Source organism: Glossina fuscipes, unplaced genomic scaffold (genome assembly GCF_014805625.2).
Source record: "Glossina fuscipes isolate IAEA_lab_2018 unplaced genomic scaffold, Yale_Gfus_2 128, whole genome shotgun sequence".
Taxonomy (NCBI): Eukaryota; Metazoa; Arthropoda; class Insecta; order Diptera; family Glossinidae; genus Glossina; species Glossina fuscipes.
This window is the reverse complement of record NW_023998471.1, coordinates 427,221-439,732: the sequence shown is the minus strand read 5'-3', so window position 1 is coordinate 439,732 and position 12,512 is coordinate 427,221. Positions and strand designations below refer to the sequence as shown.

Here is a 12,512-nt window from a genome sequence, read left to right as displayed (position 1 = left end):
ATACCACAAGTAACGTAGGGCTATAAAAATGTACTCAGCACATGAATATGCTACACATAACGTAAATATAATCTACAGTAAATGTTACAAATTTTCTAATTTCTGTAATTTAATAGTCAACAGAAACAATTTAGATCAAAGTAATTTACGCCCAAGCGAACCACCCACGAAGCCTAAGCAAAAAAAGATATGTATTACACATATTTTTCGCACGCATTTAAAATGGAGAAAACATTATCTTCGCATCTTAATGATTACAAGCGTTATTAACAGGAACCATTATGCCATTAATTCTAATTATAAAGGGTTTCTTAAACGCACTTCAAATTAAGAAAATAATTAAAAATAAAGAAAATTTAATAATATGCCTTAGCACAAAACCGCTTAATAATAATTATCAGCTTCATCCATGATGCAAATTCCGTAAAGAGAATACTTTGCGAAATATCTTATCGTCTTGGAATTATTTACCTTTGTCTTAACTAACATTTTCTAACTTTTTCGCTAATTATAGAATTTTTAAATCAACTGAACGGCGCAAGTTTATGCTAAGCGAAAATTTCCCGCAACTTTGAGAGGTAGTAAAAGGATATAATTTATTTATTTGGCCGTATATCTGCAGCAATCTTCTTAACTCTCTAAATTTAACGAACATTTCTTAGCGAGAACTAAGGAAGGAGCAAAATGAAGAGTTAGTTGCGACTCTTGTGGCGCCAATTCATTAACGCTGTTGAAAAGTTGAAAAGTTTCTCCTTTATGCGGTCGCGTTGCATTTTGTTACTTTGTTTAGATGGGCATCAGGGTGTTAGTTAACATTCTACATATAAAATCATCAATTAGTCAAAAAATCCCGGGAGTAAGTAAGAAAAACTAATATTGCGATCTTATTCATCAGCATCGTCTTCTTCACGCATGTCACACAATCAGCCCAGTGCTTCTCTAAGATTATAAAGGCTTTATAATAAACACCCAATGAAAGACGCTACACTTTCCGCTATGACTTTACGGTGTTCTTCGCGTGCTTTTGAGACTTGCCAGCATGCGGTAGTCGTTAAGTGCAAGTCCTGGAGAATGCGCAACATTGAGTAGCTACGCGAACTACAACTTTTGCACTGAACTTATGGGAATGTGTTTTTACTGCATTGGTAGAACGACCGTATGTAAAAACCGTTGCTCGCGTCAAAATTTTTCATGCCAAATAGGGAATACACCGCTTTTTGATATTTCTATGTCAGATATCTCCTGGAACTTCACTTTTCAATTATCTACTTCGATCAAAAGTCACTTTTAGGATTTCCGATGTAAGCACCTCTTTTGGGCGTTCACTCCATTGAGCGTCATCAAAATTCCCACGAACTCGTTTTAAATTGACCAAAACAACGCCAAAAAAGTTACCAGCACACTTTTCAAGCGAATGCATCTTTTCGCATCAAGCGAATCGAAAGCCGATTTTCGAAATTTTTACTTCATTTAAGGTTGACAAAATTAGCGACATTACAGCCATTGTACCTGCAGGCATGAAGAGAAAGTAAAAATGTTGGAAATTTAGTTTATTTAAGACGACAACTATGTAAAAGTCCCGTGAATTACTGACCGACATGTTATTCATCTGCATCGTGATAAGCAATTCTTTTGTTGCTTTTCTTCCCTTTCTTGTTTTCTGTATATGTGTACATTTATAAATATATATATATAATGTAAAGTAAATACATATATAGAAGCGAAGGTTGTACAAGTCAAGCTGATGAGATGTTTAAGGATTTATGTTTAATTTCAAAATATTGGCGAACATTAATCAATGCGGTAACTCAAAGAAATTGGATTTTATTATGGAAAAGTTGAACAAAATAAAAATGTTCTTTTGTTTTCTTTTGTTTTTGTTTAATCCACTCACCCGCATGAATAGCCCAGTAGGTAAAAATCGCGACCAATAAGTCAGTGTTCACGGGTTTAAATCTTAGTGTGGTAAAGTTTATGCTTACGCTTAGTTGGTGAAGGTCTAATACGCATCGAAAGGTCATACATCCACTAAGCTGCGGTCACGATATCGCCATTTCTAGCTTTTTTCTTCATCTTTCCCCACTTCTTTCTGATCGTCAACGCGTTATGCGAATAGAGGACATTTCTGAGTAATTGGTCAGATTAAACCAAAAACAACCGCCTTCTTCTTATGGGTTTCATGTAAGGGACAGCACATCACAGTAGACCTTTGAGCTGACAAACGCACGAAGTCTTTTAATTCCGTAATTCTACCTAGAATTTTATTTTCAATATCTTTCTCTTTGAAAAATCCTAGGATGAATGCTTACGAAGGAACGTAAGTAAGGGAGCAAGTCTACTGCATACAATGCACCGTAACCTTTGGATTTTGTAAAAAATTTATCTGATCGTTCGTTGAGAACCTTTCACTTCAGTAAAGTGCACGCTATTCTTGGACAAAACTGACTCTACAGGATAGGACGATAAAGACTTTGACATTCTCCTGATTATGAAAGTTTAATTGCAAGCCACTTCCGTGGTGCAGATACTTTGCCTTAAAGTGTTTTAGACTTTGACAAAACTTAGCTTTTTATCTAAATATAATCACAAATTACCGCTTGCTTGATACGCTTACTTATCTTTGTTTAAAATTCTGCTCTTATATATACCACACCATCAATGCATCTAATTCCAACCGGCAAGTTTAGCGCAAAATTAGTAAAATTAAAAAGTTGTTTTAGTTCAATTAGCTATAATGCAATTCCGTGCCAATCAGGCTCGAGTGATAATGCACTTTTGTATAGTGTTGGGAAAAAATGAAATAATTTCTTAAGTTTAACTCAAATTCTGAGTAGACAAATTTTGCTTTTATAAAAAACGTAGCATATGGGCGACTACTTGGACATGCAATAGACACCAAATAGCACGTGCCAAAGACACGCTAAAATTAACATCAAATTCGGAATTGTCTAATTAAATGAGACATTGTACGCGTCCGCGCTTTATATCGCACTGGCCGGCTTTGTTTGAGATTCCCAACATTACAAAGATCCTTTTATCAGAGGGAGATACTTCCTATTAACAAGTTCGCTGCATTCATTTCTCCAATCAAGTAAGAAGACCGAATCTTTTACACCCATCACCGTTATCCGAAAGAAAGACTGAAAAAAGGAAAAGAGCTAAAGTTTCACACTCTATAGTAATCGAGAAATTTATATTGTCTATGTGTTATAGTTTACGAATAATGAACGAAAACTATAGGCGTGCGGCCGTTTCGCGTCATTTTCAAGTTCTCTTGCAAGTTTGTAGGCGATATTTTTATTTTTGCGAACAGAAAAACGTTTTTCACAGGTACTATCCAATTGGACACACTTTGGATTCCAAATTTGAAAATGGCTACACAGATATTTAAAAAAAAAAATTAAATTTTGATACACTATAACGTAGGGTAGTAGTTTGAGAGTGGTGAACAAAAAAAAGATTTCTCGCTTCACGCAGTACTATAGGCTCGGCCTTTGAGCGATTTGGCCCTGGTTTCAATATCAAGCTGCGGGCAAGAACATCGGTAGCTTCATAGTTGAGGGCAGAAGAATGATTACAACAAACATCAAACAGAGGGACGCACGGACAAGCTTAAATCGATTTACAATTTGATGCTCATTAAGAATGTGTATACCGTGTAGAATCTCTCTCTTCGCTTGGAAACATTTTGACCAGAAGAACGTTCGGCTCAAATGTTATGCTTACACTTTTTACACCAAACGATTACAACTACGATTTCTAATACTAAATGAAAATAACCATATTCTCTTATAATTTTCTTATGGCAATATAAGTTGAAATGAAATTTTCATTTTTATGCATTCACTCACTCACTCACACTATTTACAAATACAAATTTGTAACTCAATCCTGTTTCTAATTAATGAATATTTTTTTACAGTTTAATTGTGTTGAACGTAACAAAAGCTTATTATGGCGAACATTGTATTGAGTTACTCCTGAAAATTTCAACGATACAAAAGCTATTAAAAATTTCAAAAATTATCGCTTATCCAATCCTAAGCTACACAATCAGGTGAGTTAGTAGAAGATTCTAAAGTGATTTATGTAACTAATTTCTTATTATAATTACGTATAAAGGGACGGAAGTCTTATAAGAAAAAAATATTTTTTGACAAAAACGTTGTACGCGACGGAAAGGTTTTCTACTTTATCTGGCCCCTATTTTGAAGCAAATGAATTTTTACAATTAATGTAAGACAGAGGAAGAAGTTTGGAAATTGTTTGTTGGCGGAGATAAGACATGGAACTTTAAATCAACAAATTATCGAAAGTATAAAAATTTAAGACCGAAGGTCTATCTAATTTTTGCTCCAAAGTCTAAGAATCTATAAAAAGCTTTTACAAGCGAATTTCTAGAATTTCCGAGGATTTTAAAGGAGAAAAAGAAAACGCCATCGACGTTTATAGGCTACTCAAAGAAGGCAATAAAGTTCTTCGACCAAGTCCATGTGCACATATTTTAGTGATGCTGGTATATAGTAATATATAGAAACAATGAGCGATTTATATGAAACTTGAGGTATTTTAGTAAACAATAGATAAAAGTGATATTTTTAATCTCTAATCAACTGAGGAATGTGTTGAGGAAGCAGGTTCTTTAACAGTTAACTATGTCAGAACATTTTGATTTTTATACTTAACACTACAATGTACAAAGGCTTGTTAAGTTTACGAGGATGTATGCAACACCTAGCGGGACTTGACGCAGACCAATCTGTCCGGCTATCCGCCTTTGGCCTACTCATGTTTTCTTGTTGTTTTGCCTTTGGAATACTATTAATTATGAGCGACTTTTGCGAGCACTTCACATATAATGCCTTATATTAGAATAACTAACTGTATTATGCCAAACGGTGTCCAATATTTAATGATGGATTCTGGCCTACTATACTATACCTTCAGTTTTTCTTTTTCCAATTTCCTATAAAAATTTAATTATCTCGCAGTGTCGCAAATAATACTAAGCCAATTGATAACAATTTTGTCTTGTTTCGGTACAACAACAAATATTTGTTGATAAGAAATACACTAACGTATTAGTTGCGGTCAGCGAATTATCAGTTTAAACAAACCAGACGATGTTACAACAACGCTTCTCCTCGTTTCGTAGTTTTTAGTAAATAAATATTTAGGAAACTCGCGCTAAAGGTTATCGCATTGAAATCGGGATAAAAGACGCAAAATATTTCTTTGCAAACATAAGACAACTAATATCTTTTCGCTTAAAAATACGTGCACGATGTACATAACCTAAAGAAATTATATAAAAATCGATACATGTTTATTTTTTTTTTTTTTTTTTTTTTTGTTATCATTTTATTAGACGGTCGAGCCTACTACCCATCGCGTATATATAATAAATACTTTAATTATATTGTACGTTGGTGCCTACAGTGAATTGCGTGTAATTGATAAGAATATAAATTGAGAAAATCTTCGAGTTTTTTGTGTTGCTTTGAATTTTTATTTATTGCACGTGCATACGCCTAATATTACATATGAAAGTGAGTCACAAATATATTGCAATTTTCTTTCTTAATAAAACTTAAAGAAATCGCTCAAAGACAAGACAGCTGACTGAGCCAGACAGACGGACAAGTGTACTGATGGCGAAGGTTCCGCCATCTTTATACATTGAGTCTATCATTTCGCTTCAACGAATCAATTAAACTTTGCTGGACGTTACTGCGAGCTCTGTTGCACCTTATAAGGCTGTTTTCCAATTTGGAGTTAGGGACAGTCGTTATAATCAATGGTATTGCCTAATGACTTTTCCCACACTTTCAGACTTAAAGTCCATCAAATACAATGTAACATTTGACTTCATCACAAACAAGATTGCGCTTATTATTGCACTTACTTCCTTTTTAACGTTATTCTAGTATATGTTTCAGTAGAAATTCGCCTGCACAGTTAAGATGAAAAAAACTTGTTTTTAAACAAATCAAAAAAGGGAAAATTATGACAAAAATTTATAGGAGACAACAACGTAAGGAATTTTTTATCTCACAAACCAATACTTTCAGATCAGATTGATTATGAACATTTATAAGATAGAGCGTCTCTGTTACGCGTTAACCCATAAATGAAGCGGATAGTGCTACAAGACGATGAACGAAGTTCATTTGCAATCAACGCTCTTTGATGGATATTATTTTTTACCGCATACCCATAAAAATTCTCAAGATTTTATGACATTTTCCTTATATACGTTATGTATAAGTATGAGTGGATGGTGGAACTTATATGATAGTTCAATAATTTTTATTTGAACTCAAGCAATTAATCGCTTCCGTTTTTATTCCTTTTAGTAAAAGTGCAAAAGTTTTCCTTCATTATTTTCTTTTTTATCTTTTCTTTCTATACATCGAGCACTTGAACTTCTTTAAATGCCAAATGAAAAGTTTTCATATTCATTTATAAAAAGCGAACAACATACATGCACTTACATAAAAATATACTTATTTATTGTACATATACAATACCATGTGTACGTAGAAAAGAAGTAAATTGCCACCCTGTATAAGAGACGAATATATAGGGTGGAGGGCGGTTTGAGGATTGAAAATTTGCCAGCCAGCATTTACTCGCATATAGATGTAAGCAAGTCTATACTGTTTTGCACATAAATTCCAATATATTGCACATCTTTTATAATTTCACCATCTCTACGTCTTCCTTTCCTAGTCAGCTTCATAAGTCAGCGATGCATACGATTTGTTCACTCATTCATTTAGACATTCATTCATACACTCGCTTCATAAGTACAAATGCGGAACCGCTCAAATGTCTGTTGTGCATTATTTCTATGTACTGTAATGCATTCAATGGCAATCATTTGCTATTTGAACATATATGCGCATACAAAAATATATACATATATTAGTCATTTCACTTTCTTTCGTATGAAAAGGAATTTTTTATTTTAATTTTCTTTGCAAGAGAAATGCCTTCAGAGAGAATCATTAGGAAATAAATAAATTTTAACAACTAAACATTACTATGCACTTACGCACCCACTAATCAGCGCAACGAAGACTTAGTCTAGATAATTGTTAATGTATTAAGCAAAAGAGAAAAAAAAATAAATAAATAAATAGCATCAAAATCAATTGCGATTCAAAAAATTGTGCATAAAATTTTCTCATAAGGACAAGAATTGAAACCTGTGTCGTTGACAGCCACTCGGTCGATTCCTTTCTTACAAGAAGAAGTTAATAACAAAAGACTTAGTAGTGATGACATCTACTTGACAGCCTGCGAGGAACGAAGTCTTCTCTAGAATTTACCTATTTTAGTCCCTCATAGATAAAAATTAGGTCGTCTAACACATTTGTACAACCCTGGTATCATATACCAGAGTATAAAAAGTCGATACAAATATATATTAGTCCAACAGAAATAAAAGCCAACAGTGCAGTTTATAAAGCCACCAGGCAACGTCACTTGTAAAATTATGTTTAACAGTCGTAGCTTACGCGTACAGTAATCAACTTTGCCGCTATACCAATTAATGCCATTCAAACCATATATTTACATAATACAATTATAATATCGATAAAAGCACACCACAAGCACTAACGCCATCCTAATTCATCCGGAAACATGACGGGATATTAGGGACCTCTATAAAAATAAAATTATGCTCAAAGAACGGGGAGTATAGTTCACGTTAGTAGTTTACCTTCAAGGATAACGAAAGTTGAACTTGGGCCATTATTAACAACTTTCGTAGGTGTCTTCTTCAACCGACTAATCAAACGAAGCCGCTTATAGCCATTGATTATAATTTAACGATCGAGCATATATTGGACAAGTTATGGAGCAGGTGTTAACAAATGCAAGAATATTAGTATCCTTGCGCAAGAATAAAGATTGTATAATATTCAGGACGCCCTTCCTTTTATTTATTCTTCCTTTTTTCGAAATTAGAAAAAGCGGGATTACAGATCAACTTTTTAATCTAATCGAGCCGTGGGAATCATTCCGATTCAGTTCAATTAAATGATCGGCAACGACTTGCTTCAGTTGCAAAATTAGAAAAATGCTTTCAGTATTATATCAGGCCTTGCCAGAAATGCCTCTGCAGACTCTTAGGCTTACGTTTCATAACTACCTTTAAATTATCTTATAATTCAATTCTTAAGTTACTAAGGTATAAATGAACTTAAAGGAAATATAAATCAATAATAAGTAAGTAGGTTATCGCCTGCCTATTGAGCTGGTTCATCTCCCTTATTTGATATTATCGTCTCCATTTTCGTTGTTACCATGAAAGTGTTTGGAAGGAATTTTTCAATTTTTTTCCCTGAGGAAACATTAATCTTACGTCTTATAATTCGATCTACACAAAGCGCTGAGACATTTAACCTTGTTTGCTGGCACTGGCCATTTAGCTATTGATTTCCAGTAATCAACAACACAATCCTTTAGAATTCTCACAATTCTGCGCCTTTCAAGGCACTTATTTCGCGACAGTTTTTCTCAATGTCCGACTTTGTGAAATTCGACTCGGCCTTTGCCATCCCGAATTCCAATAACTTATCAAAGCAAAGCCGATTAGTTTCTCCTGTACCTTTAAGTAAGTTCAACTGTACTGCACGGTAAGGATTCGTAATAATGGCGATTTTTAGACGAACACTTCGCTCCGAATTTTACTTCGCCATATCGAACTATTATACACTCTTTTATAAATAGGTAGACGATTTTCGTACATGTTTTTCCCGCAATTTCATAAAACCACCATGGCCATATAGCCATATTAACACTTGAGTACAATATTCTTATTTACAATTAGAAGTAATTGTCATTAAAATCTCCCGCCTCGATTGAAAAACTTTTCTTATATGTGCTGCGTCCACCAGAGTTACCTGCCTACGTTTTTATTTCCCCAAATTCTTATTAGCAGTTGCAGAGTTGTATAATAGTAATTATGAATTGAAGGCAAAAATTGCCTGAAGGAGATTAAATAAGAGAAATTTTAAATAAAAAGTCTAAAAATAGCTCATATTACTATCACTTATTTATTCCGATAAGACCAGTTATTGCATCCTACCAATATAGATCTGTTAATAAATTTATAATTTATCTTACTTGCATCCATGGCAAAATAAAGTAAATATTATTTCGTAAGGGATCAAATAGCTGTTATAGAGAAAGTTTAAACCAAGAAAGAAAAAACAACCACCTGACAAGTGAGATTTAGCATACCTTGGTGGGTTGGAAATCTGTTGATTTAAGCCTGCAAAACACGCCAAACTCATTTAGTATCCGCTTGCATTTAAGGATAAACTAAATTATTAAATTTTCCGCAGTGACCGATAGGGACTCAGAACTTCTTAAAAGAGAGAGAGAGAGAGAAAGAGGGAGAGATAAATCATGTGAAAAGTTTAAAAGGACGCAAATTTCTAAGTTATAATACAAATTTCCGACTTAAAAGGCTAATTTTTCCGACTGCCATTCCAACAGATTAAATTAATGATTATGTTCGCATTTCTTTTCCCTGAAACCGCGTTAAAGTTTTATATAAATAGGTGATAAACTATAAATAGCTGCAGAGATCTTCTAACAATAGGAGATTTTATATTAATCACGCAAGTCATTAGTTCACAGTTCCAGTACCGCGTCCTGGTCGCGACATCCTGTTGAAAATAAACGTCGTTCACGGCCCTAGCATCAAATTCATGGCGAAAACGTCAGTGAATATCGATCGGCATTCGTTCATTATAAAGCATCCTCAAAAAAGTGTTACCCAATTACCCAGCCGCATTGTACTGCCACTTATTGCGGTTGTAAGCTGTGTCCACTGTACTCGAAACTCCATACATGTCAAACTTACTCGTTACGACTTACGAGGACTGGTCGCACCGCTTAGAATAATTTTATTTCAAAAACAAGTAAGTACATTATAGTGGGGCAACGCCGACATTAGAGAGCCAACACCACTTCACCGAACATAGTTCTTCACTCGTTCTAGTGATACACCGAAAAATACACATTATTTTCATGCAAGTGCGTACGTTTCATGGCAGCCCGAATATTAGACATCACACCACACCATTGAAATGTAGCAAACATATTTTACTTCTAAAAATTGTATTACTTTTCAATTTCCGTCATAAAAACTTAGAAATTGGTCTTTATATAAGCGATTGCTTCTCATTATAACTCCTATATACGTTAAGTTCTTAACAATGGACCCATACGATCCAACTTCCCTAGCGTTAATTTTTTTATTAAATTGCTATTATGGACCGATGTTCATCATAAAATATTAAAAATGAAATCTTTTTCTGAAAGTGCTAGTGTTCATGAGAAATTTTGATATGAGACGTTGTCCAAGAAATAGACCCATGTGGCTCAAACTGGATCCACTTAATTTTTGTGTCAAATTACTATTAACAACAATTTTTCATTATAAAACATTACAAAATAGCCTTTTTGGTACACAATGGTTTGCCTTTCCTGAGAAACCTTATATACGGGAGTATCAAAAAAAATAGACCAGCATGCTCCAAATTCGGTAAGGATGCTGTTTTTGTCAATTTACTATTACGAACCAATTAAACCTTTTTACCACATAAAGAGAGGGCTCAAAAATTACATCAGCCGGAACTATTAGGAAATATTATTTGGTGTACGTTTACACATTGTTACAACGTAACGCAGCAATGCGAGTCCGTACCCCATAAGCCAATTTCGGCTACGTAATACAATAATGAAAGATATTAAAAATGAAAAACTTGAATTAACTTTGAAATAAAGTAAGATTTCTGTTGAGATCAAGAGCAAATCCTCTCCATTGAGGATAAGCTAGGTCAGATTGATTTTCCAGATAATCGAGAAATATAGAGACACCTTACTTATACTAAGAAAAGAAGTGAATGTTTGCTCTCGTGTTCGCACATGCTCTTGTCAAGTACATTAACCCTAGATAGGGAAGAAGAATCAAACAGTAGCACACAAGGCATCTAATCAATTGTCCTTATTACCCTCATTTTTACAACTTCTTTATCAATCGTTAGTTACAAGCTAGAGTAGCAACAGACTGTTTCAGGTGATTGTTTCATATACTCTCAAAAGGAAGAAATGAACGTTTGTCAAGGGTTCGCAACACACAACGTTGTTCATATATATACATGTACATGTAAAGGAATCGTTTGTATTTATACAAACATTTATTCTCTTGAATTCGTTTGCTTTAATGGTGATATGTTTATATGTTGTGACATTCACATGCACATATTAAATAGAAATTCATATAAGCAAATCTACATATTAAGTACGAGTATATATTTTTATTTGTATTTGTGTGTTGTTGTTGTTGTTGTTGTTTGTTTTTAGGGGATTTTACATTTTTTTTTCTTTTTGAATTTTTTATTTAGAGTTTTCGTTACATGTCATGGTTTGTATATTTTGTAGATTTTTGTTAGATTTGTGTTCCCGTATTCTTTTTACGAATTGAATGTTCGCTGACGATAAGTTTTGTGCTCTCAAACAACACTAACAACAACAATAACATCCTGCGGAAGCCAACAAACGGATGTTGTTGCTAATGTTTGTATGAATCATATATTTGAGAGTGCATGTAAGTATGTAGTAGCACATAAAAACACAAACACACATATATCTGATGTGTCGTGTGTGTTATTGGTAAAAATGAAAGCAAAGAAATGAAAAATGTGTCGAGCACAAAATGAAGAACTTTAGTGGTTCCGAGGGGAATGGAAGAAAATTTAGAGTCTGTTTAGGTTTTTTTTTTTTTTATTTGCTGTTGATTTGTCAAAAAAACATGTGTTTACGTCACATTTTTCGCAAGCTTCTTCTTTTTTTCTTGTTGTTTTTTTAACGCATTCATTTAGAATTCAAACCCCATTGATAGAACGACTGCTGTTAAATGCAAACTTGCTATGTATAAGTCTTATTAAAAATTAAGAGTCGGCAATTTGTTAAATGTGTTGAAGTGCATAAAATATTTTTGTCAATTATTTTAGTTAAAATTTAAAAACATTTTTTTAAAAAGCTTTCTTGCAATAATTTCATCCAACTACTTTGACTCTCATATTTATTTTTAGCTATATATATTTTTTCTTTTTGGTTTACATTTTCCACGTATATCTTCTAGGCTAGAAAGTACTGAACCTTTTACTTACAGTTATGATATTTCGTGACAAACGAGCGTCTTACCTAAACTGTTGGATCGAATTGTTATTCAGCATTTGGCTCTTGCTACCAAATCTTCCCAAATTTCTCCACTCCAGCATGGCTTTCTGAAAGGGCGATCAATGTTGTTTATAGTTATCAGTTGGCGAGGTTTCGCATGATTGCAATGGGTTAGGGTTTCACTTGCAACTTGGATCTGTGCTGGTCGTGAGTGCGCCTTTGTGATAGCTGGGTTTTTTTTTTTTTCTTATTTATTTATATAAGAATTATTATCCAATTATTAATTAATTATTTATATTAGTTTT

The 12,512-nt window shown here is 33.7% G+C and overlaps 1 protein-coding gene across 4 annotated transcripts in view; it reads left to right on the top strand.

The window, feature by feature from the left end:
* Positions 1 to 12,512, top strand: part of LOC119640876 — a 209,898-nt gene that overhangs the window by 156,120 nt on the left and 41,266 nt on the right. Inside the window, exon 1 of one of the 4 annotated variants that reach the window (XM_038039158.1) lies at positions 3,975 to 4,057. The exons of 2 other annotated variants lie outside the window; for them this stretch is intronic. The gene's annotated coding sequence lies outside the window, so the exon portion shown is untranslated. Of the gene's footprint in view, positions 1 to 3,974; positions 4,058 to 4,136; positions 5,550 to 12,512 lie in introns of those variants that run through there. One more of the 4 variants, XM_038039160.1, reaches the window with a different exon arrangement.